Source organism: Acipenser ruthenus, chromosome 38 (assembly GCF_902713425.1).
Source record: "Acipenser ruthenus chromosome 38, fAciRut3.2 maternal haplotype, whole genome shotgun sequence".
Taxonomy (NCBI): domain Eukaryota; kingdom Metazoa; phylum Chordata; class Actinopteri; order Acipenseriformes; family Acipenseridae; genus Acipenser; species Acipenser ruthenus.
The window spans coordinates 6,896,453-6,909,662 of NC_081226.1; the positions used below are offsets into that span (position 1 = coordinate 6,896,453).

At 40.4% G+C, this 13,210-nt stretch overlaps 1 protein-coding gene across 3 annotated transcripts in view; it reads left to right on the plus strand.

The window, feature by feature from the left end:
- Positions 1 to 13,210, plus strand: part of LOC117966728 (retinoic acid receptor RXR-beta-A) — a 56,072-nt gene that overhangs the window by 1,577 nt on the left and 41,285 nt on the right. The gene's annotated exons all lie outside the window — the stretch shown is intronic.

Sequence of the window (13,210 nt, forward strand, 5' to 3'; positions counted from 1 at the left end):
CACCCTGAGGAGCCTCAGCTGGGTTGTATTACAGCCTCGGGGAACCCCCTGATTGCATCAGCGACGTCTGCTTGGCGATCTCGGGGTCACCCCTGAACAAGCAGGTGCTGTGATCAGGGGGTTCTCCAGTGTGTAAAACACTGGAATGAAACCCAGCTGTGACTAATCAGGGGGAAGTTCATCTTTTTGAAGCTTAAGAAAATGATGTTAAAGGTTTTTGGGTAAAAGTTTTTATGTTACACAATGAAACACGTGACTTGGTGTTTTGATTTGTCATGTTTTGTTTTTTTCGCCACAATTCTATTTAAAATCTAATTCCTTCACGTCTTCCATAGTTTAGCCTTTCAGGGCCAGTAGCAGACAGTGTTGACAAGCCAGTTTATCTCCATTCCCCTGCAAGGAAGCTAATTTTTCTAGCTATAGGAACACAGCCCAATAGAATAGAACAGGCATGCTCCAGCACTACCTGTGTGTCACTGTGAGCCCAATAGAATAGAACAGGCATGCTCCAGCACTACCTGTGTGTCACTGTGAGCCCAATAGAATAGAACAGGCATGCTCCAGCACTACCTGTGTGTCACTGTGAGCCCAATAGAATAGAACAGGCATGCTCCAGCACTACCTGTGTGTCACTGTGAGCCCAATAGAACAGGCATGCTCCAGCACTACCTGTGTGTCACTGTGAGCCCAATAGAACAGGCATGCTCCAGCACTACCTGTGTGTCACTGTGAGCCCAATAGAACAGGCATGCTCCAGCACTACCTTTGTGTCACTGTGAGCCCAATAGAATAGAGCAGGCATGCTCCAGCACTACCTGTGTGTCCCTGTGAGCCCAATAGAACAGGCACGCTCCAGCACTACCTGTGTGTCACTGTGAGCCCAATAGAACAGGCATGCTCCAGCACTACCTGTGTGTCACTGTGAGCCCAATAGAACAGGCACGCTCCAGCACTACCTGTGTGTCACTGTGAGCCCAATAGAACAGGCATGCTCCAGCACTACCTGTGTGTCACTGTGAGCCCAATAGAACAGGCACGCTCCAGCACTACCTGTGTGTCACTGTGAGCCCAATAGAACAGGCACGCTCCAGCTACGACTTGCAGCAGTAGTGTTGGAGATTAGAAATGAGGTTTTGGAGGAGTCATGTAGGAATGCAGAGATGATGGCCATGCTCTAAAGTAGCTCTGCTAACCCACCATTGATTTTGCAAAATCCTACAGCGTTGTTTCTTTTAAGTATTACAAAAAACTACAGATATATGAAAACCTGGATCATTTTTCTGTAAGCAGTAGACTGTTAATCCATAATGACAAGCTCTACATCAAACTTTTTCAAGGGTCCTGCCAAAAGAACATGAACCAGCCCTCCTTCTGAGCCCGATATCACCAGCAACGGCAGCAACCCAGACATCGAACCTAAAGGAACTGGTAACCGAAATGAGCAAAATGAATGCTACACTACAGGCGGTTGCTAATGATGTCTAGACAATTAAAGAAATAACTGCTCAACTCAAGACATCAGTGGACACGATAAAACAAAGGCTTGACCAGGCTGAGGAGCAGGTCTCAGGGGTAGAGGATACAAACACATGCCTTGTGAATGATGATACATGACGCTTGCCTTGTGAATGGTGACACGTGACACACGCCTTGTGAGTGATACACTCAACACTCGAAACAGCTTGAGACACTGGAGCCGGTGTTGAAGATCTCGAGAACCGGAGCTGCCGCAGTAAGATCAGACTGATTGGTTTGAAGGAAGGCAGAGAAGCTGGAGGGATGATTAAGTATGTGCAGCGCATTATATCAGAAGCTCTGGGTGTAGCTCTCAACCACGAATTTGAAATTGAGCGAGAGCACACCGATCTCTAGCACCGAGGCCCAGTGATGAGCAACCCCCAGGACCCATCATTATGAGGTTCCTGAGGGTCATAACAAGGGAGAAAGTGCTTGCAGCTGTGAGAAACAGGTGGAGTGGTCTGGGAGGGATGCAGGCTTTCCTTTTTCCTGACATGTCCAGGGAAAGAAGCTTCACGATCTACATGTAAAATACTCCTTGTCTTATCCTGCCACTCTGCGGTTTACATGGAAGTGAAATAGTGAACGGTTCCACGACCCGGCTGACCTGAAAGATTTATTCAAGAACTGCCATGGATAGAATTCACTGTAGGTGTTGAGCCACACAACGGACAATAATATCTTGAGTGAGGAGTTGGGGCTGATGGACAATTTCTCTGTCACTTTAATATTGCATCCCAATTGTTTGTTTGTTAGGTAGGATAGAAAATTAATACAGTTCTGTAGTGTATACATAAGGATATACAGTGGTTTGCAGAAGTATTCACCCCCTCCAATAATGTCAGATTTTGTTGAATTGCAAATAATTTATGCACAGTTTTTCAAACAAACTTCTTTTTTTATTCAGAGCTGTAGTGGTTAAACAGAACACTGTTATATGAGAAGGAGGTTAAATGTCAGCAAAACTTGCAAAGAAAATGTGCAAAATGAAATTTACTGGCTGCATCAGTATTCAGCCCCTTAAGTCAGTACTTGGTAGAAGCACCTTTCTCAGCAATTACTGCTATGAGTCTTTTTGGATAGGTCTCTACTAGCTTTCTACAGTAGAATGGGCAAAAATTTCAGCATTCTTCATGGGAAAATTGATCCAGTTCTGATAAGTTTGTTGGGGATCGTCGATGGACTGCAATCTTCAAGTCTCACCATTAATTTTCGATTGGATTCAAGTCAGGACTTTGACTGGGTCACTCAAGAACATGAATTCACTTCTTGTTCAACCACTCCAGTGTGGCTTTGGCTTTGTGCTTCGGGTCATTGTCCTGCTTAAATGTGAATTTCCTCCCCAGTCTTGGCTGACTCAAGCCGGTTTTCCTCAAGTATTCGTCTGTACTTTGCACCATCCATTCTCCCCTCTATCCTGACAAGCTTCCCAGTCCCTGCTGAAGAGAAGCCTCCCCATAACATGATGATGCTGCCACCACCATGCTTGTCAGTTGGGATGGTGTTGACTGGGTGAGGTGTAGTGTTGGGCTTGCGCCAGACGTAACGCTTGGAATTTAGACCAAAAAGTTCAATTTTTGTCTCGTCTGACCACTAAACCTTTTTCTACATGTCTGCAGTATCATCTACATGCTTTTTCGCAAACTCCATACGTGCTTTAAGATGAGGCTTTTTGAGTAATGGCTTCTTTCTTGCCACCCATCCATACAGGCCAGTTTTGTGTAGGGACCATCTTATTGTTGATGTGTGAACACTGACTCCCATCTCAGACACAGAACTTTGCAGATCTCTCAAAGTCATTGTTGGCTTCAGAGCGACATCCCGAACCAGTTCCCTGCTTGCCTGGCTGCTCAGTTTGGGAGGGCGACCTGATCTGGGTAGTGTCTGGGTGGTATTGATGTATCTTCCACTTCTTAATGATGGACTTCACTGTGCTGAGAGGGATAATTAGCGCCTTTTGAAATTTTCTTGTACCCTTCTCCTGCTCTGTGCCTCTCTACCACTTTATCCCTGGCTTGTTTTAAAGCTCCTTGGTGTTAATGGTTGCTTTGTTGGATCACTATGTGAGTTGCAGCTTGAAAGTCTTTATATACCTGAGAGAAATTATCTACAAGTCAAACCACTCTGATTACACACAGGCTCAAACCATTTCACTAATTTTGTGACCTTTCAAACAAATCATTTGCACCTGAGCTGATTTAGGGCTGCAGTAGCAAAGGGGTTGAATACTTATGCAACTGAGATTAATCTGTTTTTCTCTGTAAATCTTACTTATTTATATTCTGTACGCATTTTTATCAAAGTGGAGTAGTTTGTGTAGATTCTACATGTAATTTGAAAGCGTCGTGGAGTACGCTCAGGTGCCAACAAAATGTGAAAACTTTGCAGGGGGATGAATACTTCTGCAAACCACTGTATGTTGTTAAGTCTCGCACATTAATGCATTACTTCTGAATGTTCTAATTCACAACGCATAATGACAGGACGAAATTGATGTTTTAAGCTTTGTTTTATGTGGGTCAGTGGTAATGCATATCTCTGTACATGTGCATGAAAGAATGTTGGTTTGTGTGCACGGGTATGTATAGGCGTGTGTGCAGGTGTATTTTAGCACAAGTGCACAGGTTTCCAGTGTGTGCATGTAGTGGTGTGTCTCTTCATGTTGATAATATAGATGTAACTTGTTTGCGCTGTTTTATCTGATGCGTGATAGAAGCATGGGGGTGGGGAGGGGCTGTAATGAGTAGCTGCCGGCACGCTTACCATGGACCGAAGTATGTGTACGTTTCCCCTGAAAGGAAAGTGGAAAAACGAAGAAAGGCTTTTATGTGCCTTTCTGTTTGGTATTTGCTTATTCAGCACGTATTTGTTTTAGGTGTTTTTTCAGACCGTAATGTTTATTTTTGTTTACGGTCCTGTTCAGTCTACAATAATGTTGTACAAATTAGGCTTTTACATACAAATATGATAGGGCAAATTTACGAAGACCTCTGTATGTTTAGAATTGGCAAAATTCTCTTCCTTCCTTCTTAAAAAATAATCTAATATATCGAATTTCATAACAAGGAAAAAATACCATGATGGAAAGGCAAGTGCAATTCCTGCTAACCCCCAATGAAATGACACACAGATCTGTCAAATTTATGACTTGGAATATTAATGGCTGTAGTAACCCTATAAAGAGAAAGAGAGTTTTATCTTGCCTGAAAACAAAACGGGTGGATATTGCTTTCTTACAAGAAACTGTAATGAAGTACTCAAATTAAAAAGGGACTGGATTGGGCAGGTATTTCTCAGCTCCTTCAATAGCAAAAAAAATGGTGTGGTAATTTTAGTATGTAAATGAATCTCGCTATGCTAAAACAATATAAGGACAATGAAGGTTGTATATGCCAGGTCTGAAAGCTGGCATATACAATTAATTCAGGAAACAATGTTCACATTACACACAATGTATATACAGGTAAAGTACACCCACAAAAAACAAAACGTGCACAAATCTGCAAACACACATACTGTGATTATCGATCTGTTTAAATAGGCACAGTACTAAAGATGATTAAAGACAAGGGTTCTTTATTTTAGAAGAAATCTAAATTCCCTTTTTAAGAAGTTCAAGTCAAATGGAAATGCATGTTCAAACTTATGTACAGTACGAATCTCTTCTTCCTCCTCCTCCTCCTCTTCTGTTGATGTCACACTAACCATCTTTTCTTTGTCTTTGGTACGGGCAGTGGGGGGAGGCAGGGTATTATCACACTAAATAGAATGCTATAAAGTACTGTGTTACCCAGGAAAGGGAATTGACGCTTGGGTACAGACGCGCTGGTGTGGCGCTGTCTACCACGTCAAAATAAAAGCGAAGCACTTGTGTGTCCAGACCTTTAGGGTGTTGAAAGGCATGGTGCAAACATAGATACACAGTGTGAAATGTAGGCATTAATGAATGAATTAGCTCTGCGTTTGCCTTCACTTTGAAACTTTTTACTTTTTACTCACCAGCTGTATAGTTGGCTCATCGATCGGAGTGCCTCTCGTGGCGACACATTCTGTCAAAATTGAGCTACACCAGTATTACACTGAAAGTCTTAAATAGAGTGCATACAATCTACGGTAATAACTTTTACACTTTAATAACCTTTACCCTTTTCCAGGCTCTTGCATAAACATTAACGTGATTTCTACAGTAAGTAGTCCTACTTTTAATTTAATACAAATTAAAGCTAGTGAGCCGTGTATTGCAGTGTTTTGTGGCTGCAACACCAGCCAAAAAGGGAAGCTTCTCCAGATTTCCTGTAGCAGCTCATGCTAATCTCCTAAAGAAGTGGTATGTGGGTTTGTGCTAATCTGTATTAATAAAATCAATAAGAAATATCCAAAACCATTTGTGTATGTAAATGTAATTTGTAGACCAGAAGTGTTTTTTGTTTCAACAATACTCCATTTGATAAGTAATTTCAATTTTTTTTTTTTTTTTTTTTTTTTTTTTTTAAATACCTGTAATTTGATATTTATGTACTGGACTTTTACTTTCAAGCTACATTGTTCAAGTAAATGCCAATACATTATGTATTGTTTTGTATTTATTTTAATCAAGTAACAGTTAACAGAATTGAAAAAATATTAAAAACGAAAGAAAAAATAATGCAGCTGTGACAGAGTCGAGTTGCGGGCCGGGGTGGTATCGGCTGGGAAGGAGACTCGGAGACAAGGAAGCTGCAGTTAAATAAATCAACACGTTGAACAAACAAAAACACTGCTCACAAAGCTAAATAAAAAGGTTTAACAAAACAAGTAACAAACACAATAAACAGGAACAAAATAACCGGCTCAAGGGCCAGAACAAAAGGTTTAAACAAAATACAAAAAACACAGGCTGGGCATTCGCCTTCACTACTAACAAAACGTTTCCAAAATAATAACAGCAACACAGCACAAACACTCGCCAAAACTCCTCCCCAAACAAAGGAGTGTTCCCTTTTTTATACCATGTGGCTGGAGTCTAATTATCATCAATGATTCAACATGTATTTTGGCAGGATAGGAAATTCCTGCCAACCACCACCAAATCACCACAAAGCAATATTATTTACTGCCACAACAACTTAATGTAGAAATCGCATTAATGTAACAAACGACCTTCTGAAAACTGTAAAATCAACAGTGGTCAAAATTGTGCGTTCTCTGACTCTGCAGTTCATGAGAAACAGCGTCATGGGAAGGTATGTAAACGCCGAATCGTGGAAGACTAAAAATAAATGTAAGGACTGGTGGTTCCATGAAGAGTTTTCGAAACTTAAAATTGGTCTTGTTTTTTTAAAAATGGAACACATGGGAAAAATAGAAAACGAAACAGAGCTTATGGCTTACCTTTCTGCATTCAAATTTACTACGACTCAACACTGCTGCTTTTGTCTTGAGTTTAGAAATTGCTTCACGTTCTTCTCTTCACTTGGTATTATGGTATCTATATCATGTGACATTTTTTTTTTTGTGCCTGAAATATAATTTCTGTTTCATTGGTGTCTGATTCTGTCTTTCACCACTTTTCTGTGTGCAATAAATTATTGCAAAACCAAACAGTTCCCTTAAATATGTGAACTTTACTTTGAAATCTACTGTGTGCTAAGACAAGCTTGTATTTTTAAGATTCTAATATAAATAAATAATTTTGTAATTACTTTTCATAGACACACATAACTTTTACTTGCTCTTTTAAATCTTGACGCCTAAAATCATGAAAAAAAATGAACAAAGTTATGCAAAATGTCGGGATATAGAGTCAACTGGCATAAATCTTAAGCCATGCCAATATCTAAATTATGTCCAAGTACAGTAACTATGGAAATTTAAACAGATCCCAGGTGGCGTGTAATATCTGGGAATTCTGCTTTCCCTGGATCTCAGTGAAATTATTAATATTAACATTACCCCATTACTACAGAAAATGAAAAACGATCTGGATAAGTGGAAGACAAATAAACTTACCCTATGGGTAAAGATAAATACTGTGGCGTGCAGGGGTGAAGGCAGCAGCAGGGCTGGGAGGTGATGTAATCACTCATGAAGACATGAGTCCGATATACGCTCCTTGCAAAGGAGCCGTATGTTGTACAACCGGGTTCTCGCCCACCCTCCGCCTGTGTGTGGATTGCCTAGTCCTGTGTGATGCGCCTGCCTGCGTTAACCGAGATCGCTACAATATTATTAAAATAATGGTTGCCCCACAATTTTAACTATATTTCCATGATGATACCACTAAACATACCACCCTCAACATTTAAGCATTTTACTCGATTGATTACAAATTATTTGGGAGGGGAAGAGACCCAGGATTACTGTAGCAAAATTATTTGCACCAAGGTGTAGGGGAGGCCTGGCTCTCCCTGACATAGAACTATATACAGACGTGCTCAAATTTGTTGGTACCCCTCCACAAAAAACGAAGAATGCGCAATTTTCTCTGAAATAACTTGAAACTGACAAAAGTAATTGGCTTCCACCATTGTTTATTCCATATTTAATAGAAATCAGACTTTGCTTTTTATTTTTTATTCAACATAATATCGTAAATAATAAAACAAATGAAAATGGCATGGACAAAAATGATGGGACCGCTAACCTAATATTTTGTTGCACAACCTTTAGAGGCAATCACTGCAATCAAACGTTTTCTGTAGCTCTCAATGAGACTTCTGCACCTGTTAACAGGTAGTTTGGCCCACTCTTCCTGAGCAAACTGCTCCAGCTGTCTCAGGTTTGATGGGTGCCTTCTCCAGACTGCAAGTTTCAGCTCTTTCCATAGATGTTCGATAGGATTCAGATCAGGACTCATAGAAGGCCACTTCAGAATAGTCCAATGTTTTGTTCTTATCCATTCTTGGGTGCTTTTAGCTGTGTGTTTTGGGTCATTATCCTGTTGGAGGACCCATGACCTGCGACTGAGACAGAACTTTCTGACACTGGGCAGTACGTTTCGCTCCAGAATGCCTTGATAGTCTTGAGCTTTCATTGTGCCCTGCACAGATTCAAAGCACCCTGTGCCAGGCGCAGCAAAGCAGCCCCAAAACATAACCGAGCCTCCTCCATGTTTCACTGTAGGTATGGTGTTCTTTTCTTTGAAAGCTTCATTTTTTCGTCTGTGAACATAGAGCTGATGTGACTTGCCAAAAAGCTCCAGTTTTGACTCATCTGTCCAAAGGACATTCTCCCAGAAGGATTGTGGCTTGTCAATATGCATTTTAGCAAATTCCAGTCTGGCTTTTTTATGTTTTTCTGTCAAAAGTGGAGTCCTCCTGGGTCTTCTTCCATGGAGCCCACTTTCGCTCAAAAAGCGACGGATGGTGCGATCAGAAACTGACGTACCTTCACCTTGGAGTTCAGCTTGTATCTCTTTGGCAGTTATTCTTGGTTCTTTTTCTACCATTTGCACTATCCTTCTGTTCAATCTGGGGTCGATTTTCCTCTTGCGGCCGCGCTCAGGGAGGTTGGCTACAGTTCCATGGACCTTAAACTTCTTAATAATATTTGCAACTGTTGTCACAGGAACATCAAGCTGCTTGGAGATGGTCTTGTAGCCTTTACCTTTACCATGCTTGTCTATTATTTTCTTTCTGATCTCCTCAGACAACTCTCTCCTTTGCTTTCTCTGGTCCATGTTCAGTGTGGTGCACACAATGATACCAAACAGCACAGTGACTACTTTTCTCCATTTAAATAGGCTGAATGACTGATTACAAGATTGGAGACATGTGTGATACTAATTAAAGAAACTAATTAGTTTGAAATATCACTATAATCCAATTATGTATTATCTTTTCTAAGGGGTACCAACAAATGTGTCCAGGCCATTTTAGAATATCTTTGTAGAATAAGCAATAATTCATCTCTTTTCACAGCTTCTTTGCTTTATTCTATGACATACCAAAGGCATGCAAGTATACATGATAAAATAGCTTTTAATTTCATCACTTTTCAGGAGGAATGAAGCATTATTTCAATGAGCTGTAAGGGTACCAACAAATTTGAGCACGTCTGTAATACAGCATTTTAAATGGCCGTGTTAGCTAGACACTGGTGCAGCACTGGCTGGCACTTATATTGGGTTCAAATAGAGAAGTCATTCACTCACCCTTTTTGCCCCATTGATGTTTTATCGCAACAAGCCCCAAAAAAGAGTGGGATTGACAGTGCTGAACCAATTTAGAACACTCGAGATACGGGCAAATGTTCAGTCTCTCTCAAAATTAAACGGACTTCCTCACCCGTTTGTGCAACCCTGTAATTCGCATAGGAAAGACTTCTTTTTTTTTTTTTATATAAGGGAATATGGCTGTTGGGTGACCTATACAAAGATGGGGTGTTTGTCAAACCAGGAATTGATAACTAAGTATAACTTGATTGGTAGGGAACAGTTTTGAAGATATTTGCAACTCAGAGACTGTGTCGCTGCTGTCTTGGGTCTGCATCTCCAGCACAAAAAGCAATCCGTGATTGAGCAGAATTTTACAGAACTGGGAGGAGAATCTCATGCAGCATCTACATGCTATAATACATTTAATACCCTGTGTAGTGGTGATTGTGGAAACCTCAAAACTGTCTGGCAGAGATTTAACTGCCTAATTGATGCCGAGACGTGCTTAAACATTTTGTCAAATTCTGGGGCTAGTATTAGAGAGGTCAGAAAAAAATGTATACAATACAAAATACTACATCGATATTACTGAACCCCTACAAGGGTCCACAGAGCAGCTGTACTGTGTATTAATGTGTGCTGGAGATGCACGGGGAGGCTGGCACATTCTTGCATGCTACATGAGAATGCCCAGTGGTCTTGCCATTCTGGAATAAAGTTGTAAATAGCTTGGGGGCGTGGCTGGGGGAGTCTCTGCCAGCTTAACCCAGACTGTGACTCCTGGAAGACAGATCTGAGATTCCAGGGGTGACGAATAACCAATTCAGTTTGATCATGGTGGGCATTATCAATGCAGACAGGTTGGTCCTCCGTAATTGGAAGAGCCCCACCTCTGCAAAATATAAAGACTTATGAACAGACGCTAACTAGACTATCCAATAAAAGTAATGGTTTCACTGAAACCTGGAGTCCTTTTCTGTTGGCCATATCATGAGGACATAAAATGTGGCATTGCACTTATATTCCTGAGTGTCAGCAGTTTGGATGCAATCTATAATACTGTATTCACAAGGTCTGGCAGTGAAATGTACACATGTAGTATGCAATCTATAATACTGTATTCACAAGGTCTGGCTGTGTGATGTACACATGTAGTATGCAATCTATAATACTGTATTCACAAGGTCTGGCTGTGTGAGGTACACATGTAGTATGCAATCTATAACACTGTATTCACAAGGTCTGGCTGTGTGATGTACACATGTAGTATGCAATCTATAATACTGTATTCACAAGGTCTGGCTGTGTGAGGTACACATGTAGTATGCAATCTATAATACTGTATTCACAAGGTCTGGCTGTGTGATGTACACATGTAGTATGCAATCTATAACACTGTATTCACAAGGTCTGGCTGTGTGATGTACACATGTAGTATGCAATCTGTAATACTGTATTCACAAGGTCTGGCTGTGTGATGTACACATGTATTATAAGCTCTAATACAAACTGAAATAATTATTGTGATATCTTTGCTGTTTGAATACACATCATAATGTTTGGTATGATTTGTTGATCAATATAAATTGTTGATTGGGGAGGGGGGTCAGCATTCTGATTGATTATATATTACCCACTTACTGAACTCCTCTGTTACGTGGAACTGGTAGAAATAATTAAATCAAATAAAAATACAATCTTTTCAGTTTTGGCCTGAAAATGTGTTTTTAAATGACCTACAAGTAAACCCCCCCTCCCAAATGTAGTGAAGTGAAGGGCCAGGCTGAAGCATTGCCCTGCTGTGTACATAAGAACATAAAGTTTACAAACGAGAGGAGGCCCCATTCAGCCCATCTTGCTCGTTTGGTTGTTAGTAGCTTATTGATCCCAGAATCTCATCAAGCAGCTTCTTGAAGGATTCCAGGGTGTCAGCTTCAACAACATTACTGGGGAGTTGGTTCCAGACCCTCACAATTCTCTGTGTAAAAAAGTGCCTCCTATTTTCTGTTCTGAATGCCCCTTTATCTAATCTCCATTTGTGACCCCTGGTCCTTGTTTCTTTTTTTCGGCCAAAAAAGTCCCCTGGGTCGACATTGTCTATACCTTTTAGGATTTTGAATGTTTGAATCAGATCACTGCGTCGTCTTCTTTGTTCAAGACTGAAGAGATTCAATTCTTTTAGCCTGTCTGCATACGACATGCCTTTTAAACCCGGGATCATTCTGGTTGCTCTTCTTTGCACTCTTTCTAGAGCAGCAATATCCTTTTTGTAACGAGGTGACCAGAACTGAACACAATATTCTAGGTGAGGTCTTACTAATGCATTGTAAAGTTTTAACATTACTTCCCTTGATTTAAATTCAACACTTTTCACAATGTATCCGAGCATCTTGTTGGCCTTTTTTATAGTTTCCCCACATTGTCTAGATGAAGACATTTCTGAGTCAACATAAACTCCTAGGTCTTGTTCATAGTTCCCTTCTTCAATTTCAGTATCTCCCATATGATATTTATAATGCACATTTGTATTGCCTGCATGCAATACTTTACACTTTTCTCTATTAAATGTCATTTGCCATGTGTCTGCCCAGTTCTGAATGCTGTCTAGATCATTTTGAATGACCTTTGCTGCTGCAGCAGTGTTTGCCAGTGTTTCCTATTTTTGTGTCGTCTGCAAATTTAACAAGTTTGCTTACTATACCAGAATCTAAATGATTAATGTAGATTAGGAATAGCAGAGGACCAAATACTGATCCCTGTGGTACTCCACTGGTTACCTCACTCCATTTTGAGGTTTCACCTCTATTCAGTACTTTCTGTTTTCTACCTGTTAACCACTCACTAATCCATGTGCATGCATTTCCTTGAACCCCTACTGCGTTCAGTTTGAGAATTAATCTTTTATGCAGGACTTTGTCAAAAGCTTTCTGGAAATCTAAATAAACCATGTCATGCTTTACAATTATCCATTGTCGATGTTGCATCCTCAAAGAAATCAAGCAGGTTAGTTAGACACGATCTCCCTTTACTAAAACCATGCTGAATGTCTCCCAGGATATTGTTACCATATAGGTAATTTTCCATTTTAGATCTTATTCTAGTTTCCATAAGTTTACATATAATAGAAGTGAGGCTTATTGATCTGTAGGACACAAGGTCTGTGGCACACAAGATAACATTCTTCATTTGTCATTTATAACAGTTAGTTTTTTTGTGTATTTATTATCAAGAGTTTTAAATATAAAGACAGACGTCCTCATCACAAACACGCATTCCAGCAGTTCTAAATGATGGCTATTTATTTGATATGTCTGGTTTGGGAACTTTATTGGGTCATGTTTTTATTGATTGATGGTAACGGTTGCTCTCATGCTGGTTTGGAGTAAAGAGCTTTGAGACTGGGAATCCTCATTTACTGCGAGCTGTGTTTCAATACAGTTCAGTCACCAGGGGAGGCCGAGGCTGAGAATTAAATGTGAGCTTTCTGGTTCTCGTCTTCAGTTACTTCAGAGCCTTGCACTCTATGGGAATGTCTGTCTGAACGACACCTGTTCTGTT